The sequence below is a fragment of the Micrasema longulum genome, unplaced genomic scaffold (genome assembly GCF_059751315.1).
Source record: "Micrasema longulum isolate JH-2025_06_02 unplaced genomic scaffold, ASM5975131v1 h1tg001039l, whole genome shotgun sequence".
Taxonomy (NCBI): Eukaryota; Metazoa; Arthropoda; class Insecta; order Trichoptera; family Brachycentridae; genus Micrasema; species Micrasema longulum.
In genome coordinates, this window is record NW_028278227.1 from 419,688 (window position 1) to 431,390 (window position 11,703).

Genomic DNA, 11,703 nt, shown 5'->3' on the forward strand with positions numbered 1-11,703 from the left:
TGTCAGAATTTAATTCGACTTCAAAATTTACTTATTTCTCTCTTATATTTTAATAGGCATTTAAAAAAAAATGCCAACCTCAAAACGATAATTTTTTTTAGTAAATCATAATTGAAGGAAAAATTTCTCGGTGGAAAAATTTTTTTGACACTGTTAATGCGTAGATAAACGTATCGAGGGGTTCTAGACCCGTCGGTATAAACCGATGTACTTACATCAAAACTTGATAGTGGGGATATCAGTAGTTTATCTTTGTAGTCGGTCGGGAGACTTTTATCTCTAACTATTACGTCATAATGAAGCTATGTTATTTAACATTGTAGATGTGTGTACCGTGAAGTACGCTTCCCCTTGTTTCATATCGATGTACCTACCCAAAACTTGAAGGGGGGGTCGGTTGTGTATCTTTGTAATCGTTTGAGGGAATTCAACTATACCATCAAGGTGAAGGTATGACGTCTTTATCTTCCCATCATGATCGAGGCCCTGATTTAGGTGAATTAATTTTGAGGCATTGCACCCTGGACTTGTTTCCTCCCTAATGTTATAACTGTATTGCAGCTTCCTTCGTTCGTTCGCGCCAAGGTTCCAAAATGCTCGTGTTGGGAGGGTACCACTTCGGGCAGCATAGTCAGCGCGGAGTCAGGGTTCGATGGATGTGCTCTTCCTACCGGCGCACGAGGTGTTCCGTTATAGTGAACACCTACGAGGGCCTGATATACTCCGTCAAAGGAACACATAACCACACTACCTAAGAGCAATAATCAGGAGAAGTGCTTGATTTTATGTAATATATTAATATCCTTAGAAAAAGTGACGATTATAAATGAATTTACAAGGTTGTTTTATTTATTGCTTTCGTTAAATTGATATCTAAACAATGATGAAGAAGTATTTTGGTGATGGAATTATGAAAATAAAAGCATTTGCGTGGATTGGGAGGATCACTCTCTTGCAGATACCTCCCCGAAAAATATGCTAAAAAGACAACTGCACGTCGGACTGATTATGTCTAACTGAAATCGACAAAATCGAGGTCTCGTATTCTCGTTTTTCCTACCTCAAAATTGAGCCGATTTTCAAAAAAAATTCAAATAAAGGGTATCAAAAAGTTTTTTCTGTGATGGCACGTTTTGTATTTTTTTTTCAAAAATAATTACCATATTTTTATTCCGTATAGGACGTAAAGGATGGCGGAAGGTTTATTCTAGACTAATATAAATAGGCGTAAGCCTTATCTCTCAATTAAAAACAGCTGTTATTTATTTATTCATATATTTTTTCTCTTACAAACTATAGTTAATAATAAAAATAATGTGACCTCACTGGGGTGGGGTTACCCGTGCCGAGGACACTTAACAATATACTTTTTTTAAAATATTTTTTTATTTGAGAATAAACAAAGAAGACTAACCTTAATAAACAGAAATAATAAACAAAATGTTCAGACGGTTTTAAACATATACATATTTGTGTTTATAATTAATTTACGTACATCTATATTATTTATATTACAAAACGCACAATGAAAGAACAAAAACCTAACATAAGCTATACACTTGTGTAGCAGTTGTTTCAATATTGGTTTGGGCGAATGAGACAATCCATTTTACTTCTACCTAGCTCCTCTATCCTTTTTTTTATAGCCTTTTATAGGTTTTTTTTATTTTAGCATATGCATGTATCTTTTGATATATATTTATGTTTTTTTAGTACAAAATTTTGACCAACCTCTATTTTTGGCCAGTCTACTTTTTGGTTTGCTGGAAGATATTGCTTTTACATGTAAGTCCGCCAAAGTACTTATTATTTGTTCTTACAGTTTTAAATAAATAAATAAAACTGGACGCTTTTACGGGTTTTCAAATGGTCGTAGCAGGAGCAACTAGGATAGGAATGAAATACAATTTATAGAAACAAACACTAATAATTATAAAAATAAAAATACTTTATAGTTTTATTCCACTTTTATTTATAAAATAATTATAAATAAAAGTGGAATAAAACTATAAAGTATTTTTATTATTATAATTAAAATGCAGTTCCACCAAGAAATGTCAGTAGAAAAACTCAATATATTAAACACTAATAATGTAAATGAATGCCTCGACACGGGTTGTGTCCGGTAAAGTATTCATAAAGAAAAAAATCGTTTTGTGAAACCTGGTATAATTTTAAAAAAAAAGGAATGAATATCTTAAGTGTATGAAAAGAGTCATCGCTCTAAATCCAGGGAGAAAATACGAGAATACCTTTGTATACAGAAAAGTAAGACCGCGCATCCTCCTAACACATAAAAAAGACGGAAGGACCGGAATGTTCACAATGTTCAAAATAATCCTTAATAATATAATATTTAATAATAATGTTTGGCTGATTTATAAAGCGCCATTTTTGTGAAAATTCACCTCAAGGGCGCTTTACAATTGTATGCCTAAACTTACATTCTAACTAAAGTAAAGTGATATATTATATTTCCAGATTTAAAATTGAGGGTATGATAGTCTAAAGAAGTGGGATTTTAGTTGGTATCTGAACTGACTGGGACTGTCGATGATTTGTAAGTTTGAAGGCAATAGGTTCCAGGCAGAGGGGCCGGCAGCGGCAAAAGCACGATCTCCAAATCTAGTGTTTGGAGAGCGCCGGATTTCGACAAGTTTTCCTCTTCCTGAATCAAATGCTGACCTAAGAGTAGATTTTCTTTGACTTGTAGTTTTCCTAATACTAAAGTCCGATATGTATTTTGGAGCCATTTCATGAAGGAATTTGAAAACTGTCCAGCAAAGCTTGTATTTTATTCTCTCTGGGCTTTTTAACCAATGCAAATCTCGAAGATGTTGTGAGATGTGAGCATATTTTTTTTCTCCCTTAATAAGCATTGCTGCTGCATTCAGAACAGATAGAAGTTTATTAGTTTGATCTTTTAGGAGATCAGCTAATTACAGATTACATGTTCTGTAAACGCCTTAATTTATTTATTTCTTTATTAAAAATATTTCGCTGTGCTTGTTAAGTGGATCTACATAGAGAAAATCTTCTTCCCGACTCATCGAAATAAACCGCTTCAACCCTTTTCAGCGTGGAGTATACAGTAGTTAAAAACCATATATTTTAATATCTGCTCCTGTAGACTCACAATCCACTTCGTTGCCGTAGTTTTACCTTTACTTCGATGTTATGATTTAAACTTATTATCAATATGTTCGTTGGTGTTCACTAATGGGAATTTGTGTTTTGTATTTTATTTTAGTTCAATATATTCCTTCGAAGAGCGGTGGTAGACTTCTTCTGTACAACAACTTTACGTTTTACGGCGAAAGGACTGCAGTTTCTGGAAAGAGAAGATGGTTGTGTTCTACCAATAAATCCAAAGGATGCAACGCTGTGTTATACACTGTACAAGATCATCTTATCTATGTGAAAAATGTACATAATCACGAGATAAGATATTAAAAGAAGTAGGAATACGAATTACATTTGGACCGTACTACGATAACTTATAAATTTATTTTGGGCCTTACTTATAAACCTGGTATAAAGTTACGCCTAAACATAAAGATAAAATGAGGACGGATATACCATCCTTATTAAAATGGTAGAATAAGGATGTTTTTTTTTATTATTATTATTATAAATATATGTTTTCATAAATGGTACACGTGCTTGGAGAGTGACTTACACTGTTTTAGTTATTTATTTATTAGAAAAACAGAAAATAATATACATTTATACTAATTATAATAGAATGCAGTTTTTACACGGGTTCAAAAAATTTCTTTAAATTTCCTTTTTTAATTTATTTATTGATGTATTAGTTTAAATAGTTTTTAGTTCATTAGGGAGATTATTGCAATTTTTTATACCTTTGAAGACGAAGCTATTTTCACCATGACTTATGTGAATTTCCATCCTTATTTTACCATTATGCCTAGACGTAACTTTATATCAAGTTTTTATCGTTGTTTTGGAAGCAGAGAGAGAGGGGAGGAAGGTAGAGTTGGAACTATACCCTGTCTTCTCCCTTTTATGTACTTATCTTTTCATTATGTATATTTTTAGTATTAATTTTTTTCCCTCTCTCCTTCTGTATTAATAATAAATTGATGTGATCTCTTTAATTGGTCTTACTTTTTAAAATTGTTTTCTTGACAAAGTATATCGTCTGTTTGTTAAAATATAACTTATAAATTACAGTTAATAACACCTCAATTTCTATCAAATATTAGATGTAACCCTCTTAGGATTATCTATGTTTGTAAAATGTTATTAAAAAAAAAATATATTGGGTTTGAACTTAAATTTAAAATTATCAATAAGCAGTGTTTTGTCCAATAAAAGTATTTACATGTAAGCAATAAATAAATAATTATTTAAATGAACTAAACCGTTTTTTATTGCTTGGGTTCAAATAAATTTCCTATTATTTAATTGTAACTCAATTCAAAGCTAAAGAAAGCTTTCGAAGTTCACAAATCACCTTGAAATATGTTAAAGCGATTGGTGGGTAACCAAAAAATATTTTGAGTACTAATCACCATCTACTATTCTATCATTGGTATAAATTAATAATATATTGCAATTAAAAAAACTTAAAAATGGTAAGAACAATTTATGTTTAACAATTTGTAGCTGTAAATTTTTTCGCCATAATATTATGTGGAGTTCAAAGTGTCCATTGCTGTACGGATTTGTGGAAAACTTATAGTAAAACTTGCTTCTCAGATTGATTAAATGTTCGCTTGGTTAGTTTGTTGACGCTAACGTAAACATTAATATAATTATTTCCATTTTTTAAATTTATTTATTTTAATGAAACAAACAGTCGACAATTATATAATAACATTAAAAAAATACAGTTTAAAGACAGACCAGAAAAGTTTCTAAATAAAAATCATACATATTATTAAATTGTGTTACAACAAAAGGATGTGTTTATGTGTATTTGTATGAGAGTAAGTGTAGATGTGTGTTTATGTGTATTAGTGTGGGAGTAAGTGTTCAGGAGTGTGCATCAATAAATAGTAAGTGGGATCGTATCGCAGTCAGAAATAATAAGTCTTAATTTATTTTTAAATAAATTAAGGGGCATGTAAAGTATATCTTTTGATGAAAAAAAAACATTATAGTTAGAGCAAGAACGATAGAGGAAAGAGTGTTGTGCATAGTTAGATAGTGCGTATTTGCTTTCCTTATTATTTACCCAAATACGTTAATTTTTGGACCATTTTTGTTTAGTCATTAGACAATTAACAATAGACGTTGACATTCGTCGACGTTTATTTATACATTTAACCCTCTATAAGATACATATTTTGAGTTGATTTACGTCTTGCGAACCTAATAAAATATGTTATTTTTTAAGATAATAAACCTATTGCCTTTGAAAATGCTGAGTGGAATACTAATCTACCAGTCATCGGTATTACAATGCTCTTGTGACATAAGATTTGTTATTAAACCGGGTTGTGGTCCCGTGGTAGTATTGAGGACTAACGGGCCAAAGGTCTGATGTTCAAATCCCACTCTACCACAACTCGATTTCCATTTTTCCAGAACAAGTTATGTTAAAATTTTAGGAATTGGTCCAAAAAATTAAATATTTAAGTAAATAATAAGAACTCAAGTATTTCTCTAAAAAAAACGAAATTTTAGAATATAAATACCTTAATGAGGAACTTCAGTCCTTCGGGAAATTGGATACAAAAATGTTTTCTTGAGCGGGGTAAAAATTAGAGCTTTAAATTGTACGACAAAGTTTCTTGAAAATGTACGAAACATATAATAAAAATGAATTTAATAAAAACGCACCACTTTGATTGACGTCACTGGTTCGTATGAACTAACCAATAGTATGAAATCTGCGAAGGATATTCGGTTGGTTTACCGTAAATGAACCAATCGGAAGAACTAATAGAGAACAACCTCTGATGTCACACGCGGAGTTACTTCAGAAATACAAAACTTAAAAAAATCATAACACTGATAATACGATACAGTCTCTTAACAAATAAAAAAAAGGCACTGAATTTCCTCATTATGGTAGTAGTTTGTTAAGTTACATTCACATTGACAGTCATATCCATTTTCACATCCACATCTACATTCCCATGCACATGCACATCTACATTCACTTTAACATCTACTCGAAGATCTATGTTTACATTTGTATTTGCATTTGAATTTACATTTACATTTACATTAATATTAACATTAACATTAACATCTACATATGCTCGTACATGTATGTTAATATTTACATTAACACTAAAATTTACATTCATTTTACATTCATATTTACCTTCACATTCACACAATGATTTAGATTTATAGTTACGTCTGCGTCTAGAGTACTAGAGTATCTATTCAGTTATTTGATTGATGGTTGTTGCTTTCTACATTTGACTAATCCGGCGAATGTTTTAGCCCGTTTCATCCCATCAAGAGGAAAGGGTAGACTGCTGATGATCAACAACTTCACGTACTGGCAGAATGGGGCGGCGAGGAACGGCAGAACTCGCTGGCAATGTTCCTCGTACAAGTCCAGAAAGTGTCCTGCGGCAGTCATCACGAATTGGAATATGATAGTCCAAGTCAAGTATGCCCACACTCATCTTCCACTGAAGATATCGCGCCGCTTGGCCGGCACCGGCTCCACTTGCGATTGAACCAATCTGTGAATTTATTTCATTTATATTCAGTCATTAATTCTGGGTTTTTCACAGTGAACTATCCATGAACATCACATAATGTACCACTTTTGCACACATTACTTTTAGAACATTTCTAAGAAGGGAATATAAAAATCAAGGTATTTACAGGACTTGTGATCTGTCATTGGCTGGTTTAAGTGATCACGTTACACAATGTGGTCTTTTGGTCACTTTAAAGAATCGCCTGAAACATTTTCATAATATTTATTTATTTATCTATTTATTTATTTATTTATTTATTTATTAACGGACACTGTCCATGTTTACAATTTATAGGGTTTAAATATTACAATAAAATAATAGTTTACAACATTTAAAAAAAGAAAAGAATTATTGACAAACATAAGGGACATCGAGACAAGATCTGGACTATTTATTTAGTGCTCGTTTAAATCGTTGTTAACTTAAACCAAAAAAGTCCAGATCTTGTCTCGGGTTAACAATATGACAAAGACGAGTCATTGGAGAATTAAGGCCATAGTTTGTTCTATGCTGATCGATGAACAGTACTTCATTGTTTCTCAATCTACAAGTCGGAATATTGAATTTTACTTGTTCCAGTAATGATGGAACATCGATTATACCATTTAGTATGCTGAACATATACATGTATGGGGTCAATATTAGTTCTACGTTTTTGTAGACTAGAAATATTTAATATTGACTCTATTTCAGCATAAGAATAATTATCTCTCTCTAATCCGAGCATCCACGCTATTTTTCGAAGCAAGCGATGTTGGACTGATTCAATGTGATTTATGTCACGTTATATGTTTATGTTATTATATCTAAATCTCTGATGGACTTAACTACATTAATTTTGGAGTTTTCCAATAGGTACTCGAAGGAAATCGGTTGTTTTGTTCTATGAAATGACATTATTTTGCATTTTTTATTGACTTTACACTATTGGTTAAAAGAGTTAATGCCTGATTGAAGAAGAAAACAGTATTGTAAAGTTTGAATTATTATAATATATCCGTAGAACCGTAGCATCCTCTCATTTTTTTACTTAATTTTTTTTTTAGTGAATCTTCTTCCAGTTTACTTTTAAATGCATCGCTTGACCCCACATTCCTCATCATGTAAAATGTACAACATAAGCACTTTTTTATTAATTAGTTTAAATGTCCATCTCTACCCTTTACATTCTAAAAAAACACATTTAATTTAAAAAATGAGTTCAAACATGTAATTTTTTTTTAAAAATTATGTACAAATTTTGACTAACTTTTTCTTTAGACCATTCTGTTTTTTGGTTGGCTTGAAGATTTTGCTTTCAGCAGTTAGCTCGCCAAAGCTCATATAATTTTTATACTTTAATACTAATTTTTATATTTTTTTAGCCTTCAATAATTATATGTGTACAATTCACTATTTTTCCGATGATGGCCTACGCGATTATTTTGTTAGTTTTGTTGTTAATATATTTATTTACTCTTTGTAAATATCATCGTAGTTTAGTTTTACCATAAACATAAAACCGTGTTGGTATTTTACGTGTAACCCAAAACTGTAATTTTATAACGTATGAACGGTTAATTTACCTTGTTTGTAAATCAATTCGATTGTAGGGAAGATGTTTTTGCAAGGGTAAAACACAAAAATTAAACATTGGCAGAATTGTGAATATCACAGAATGTGTAGAATGATCACCTAAATCAGCCAATGACAATGGCTTATAATAATTATTTTTCACCACAACATGCCCGAAGGCCCAATTACAGCACAGAACACCCAGGCTCGAGAAAAATCACATATTTTTTTAGTGTTCTCGCGGGAATCGAACCCGGAACCTTCCGTTTGTGAGTCAAGCGTCTTGACCACTACACCACGAAGGCCGCCATATTATAAGCCTTAATATGTATAGACTTCATATCTGTTGTAATGCATGCCCATCTTAATAACTCCTCTGGGGTAGAATCTAGTCTCCGTTTTAACGTAGGTACTCAAAGTACTATTGTTATATTTATTATTTTTATATCAGTAAATGAATTTTAAAAATGTTTTTAAAAACCTAACATTCGTTGATGTAAACAAAATAACTCTTTAAAAACCATATTTTTATGTATATTTTACAACAGAGATAACGAACATTTATTTTCGAAAAGGAAATATGGAAATCTAGGCATACACGGGGCTTATGATATGTTATTGGTTACAAACTATATTACATTTGTTCTTTGAATACTGTATGTCTATTATTTTTGCTGTTTTATTTTTACTGTTTAACACACCAAGCTGCCTAATTAGAGAACACTGGGCTAGGTATCAAACCCGGAACTAACGTGTACAATGAAAGCGTCTTAGGGCCAGTACACCAATAGTTTAGTTAAATATAATTTTAAGTTCAATAAGATTAATGCTTTCATCAAAATGGACAAAGTGTGTGCTCGTGTTGTTGTTATTAAAATTAGAATTTACATTAGAATTAAGTATTAAATAAACACTCATTAATTTATTCTAGTCAACATTACTGCGTACCTACTTCCAGTATTATTTTTTAAATACATTTACATGAGAATACTGGCTATGATATTATTTGTGTTTGAAATATTCAAATTTTATAATGTATGCATCCCAAAACGCACATTTTTTTTATTTAGTGCTAGCCAAATGGGTAATTTATGAATTATTGAAATTAAATTGATATTTGACGAAACAACTTTGTGATTTTCGACGTTAAATTTTATATGTATGCCGACCAGTTTCAGGCTTTGATATTTTTTTGTCTAAGCCATAAAATCTAACACTAAACATTTGAAATTATGATCGATTAATCTGGTATCAGCTAAAAGCTAACTCCTGAGACTTTCAGTTTCAGCTGTTCTTCCCTCTCCTTGGTTGTCTTCCGAGCAAACATGAAACGGCCGGGATTTCGTAGGCAATGGTATAGGGGATTTTGGAGCTATCCATTAATGGAATTATTGACGTAATCTCTCCATAATCTTTTTTGGTTTCCGCCTCTTTGGGGTTTCCCTGCGATTGCCTTTAGTACTTTCATCTCTGACGTTCTGAGCAGTTATTTGGTTTTTCTATTTAAATTTTCTATTTCTTTTTTCAATTTGGTTTTTCGTTTTCTTTTCTTATTATTTTTTATTTTCTCTCTATCTATCCTCGCTATTTTCTCTCTATCTGTCTTTGCTATATCTATTTTATACACCATGATCGGTCTGACACACGTTTTGTATATCCGAATTATGTTTCCAATAATCATGTGTTCATTGTACTATACGACATTTCTTAGGCATTCAGATGTTTACTAACTGAGATGGATATGTTCTCATCATCACTATAGCTGCATCATCTGCGTGGCATGTGATGTTAATGACCTTATCTCCCTTAGTAGATTCTCTACTTTTTTCATTCTGAAAAGTGTTTTTTTATAAATTTATTCTGCTTGTGTAAGAAAAGGTTTTTAGCGTATATATTGTTGTGCTATATTTAGTTATAAAGGTGCTAAACTTGCTTTGTTTCTTTGTTGTTCTAAATATATGTTATTTTTTAAACGTTAATATTATTTATGTCCCGAATTGAGTTGTTGTAACTCCTGTGAATGTAATTCAACGTATTATACTTGTAAAATACTTTGTGTTACATGATTTATAAATAAATACAAAAATAATAAAAAAAATCTTACCAAATAACTAGTAAATACCTTAAATACATTATCTGCTAACATTAAGAAGAACAGTCATGTTTTGAAACCGGTCGGCGTATTTAGTGATTTTGCGCAAACTAAATAATATATAGCTGTATTCTTTCTTTTTTAAATTTTATTTAAGGGAAACATACATCTTCTTGCAAACAATATGAAATATTAACTACTATTTGTAATAAAACTACAGCCAATTAAATAAATTATTATATACAAATATATATACTATTCCATTGACCAATATATATCGGCGCTGGAAAGGAAAAAGTTACCAAGTTACATTTAGCACTAAAAAAAATAATTATAGAGAATTTCGTTTGTAATTTTTTTTTTAAAATTATGTAGGAACAACGCAAATCTATTTTTAGTTTATTCAGAAAAAAAGTAATTGTATATTTGAACTAAATACAATTTTTTATATAAATTTGATTCATATTATGCATTTACTCTAACGTTTCCTATTTCGTAAAAGAAAAAAAAACATTTTCGTGTACATAAAGAGGAGTGACGTCTTACAATAATGTGTTTATTTTATTTTTGATTAGTAAATATTTTCAATATAGAGCATACATTTCAAAAAAATATTCAGTGTTTTCAATCAGTGCCACATAAAAAAAGAATTATTAATATAATTGTCGGCCTCGTGGTTTAATGATCAGCGCGTTAGCCTGCCATGCAAGAGGTCTCGGGTTCGATTCCCGACATGGTTGATATGAAATATTTATTCAAAAAGGTTTTTCAGAATATTTCATAGTCCCTGGACTGGTAACTGAAGCGTAAGATTGATCATCTTATCCTCATGTAACAAAAATGATCAAGATACGCAGCGATTGGTGTACCAACGAACTGCTCTATGCACCATTAGGCGCGGAAAGGGAATGATGATGAATATAATTTTCTACTTCTTTCTTAAATATGCTGTAATCCTGAATGCACTTTTTATTTCATTAAAGAAAAATATTCCTCTGTAAGTATACTGATGTTAGGCTGTAGTTGTTTTTAATTTTGGAATGTTACCTATTGTTGTAGGTCGCGTACGTAAAGTTTTAACACTAATAGTTCATAATACGTATGTACGAATTTTTTTTATCTATAAAAAAAAACAAAATAATAATAATTTGCTCTTCTGTATAGTAGCTGTACGTGTCTTAGCAGCTTTTTCCTTTCTAGCGTCGATATTATAAATGTATTTTTTTATTAAGTTTAGTTAATTACATTTAATTATGTTGCATTTTTTTGTAAAAAAATAACTTTGTCTGAAGAACATGTGGCTAACTAGAGAATTAAGCCAGGTTAAAAAAATATTTATATACATTTATACTCATATGTATTTTA

General features: G+C 30.8%; 1 long non-coding RNA gene across 1 annotated transcript; it reads left to right on the top strand.

Annotated features, from left to right (window-relative positions):
• The first annotated feature begins 402 nt into the window (after positions 1 to 402).
• Positions 403 to 4,340, top strand: LOC148277391 (uncharacterized). The gene is made up of 3 exons (XR_015823495.1): positions 403 to 787; positions 1,714 to 1,785; positions 3,251 to 4,340. It is a non-coding gene; the product is annotated as an uncharacterized LOC148277391 (long non-coding RNA).
• The last annotated feature ends 7,363 nt before the right edge of the window (positions 4,341 to 11,703 follow it).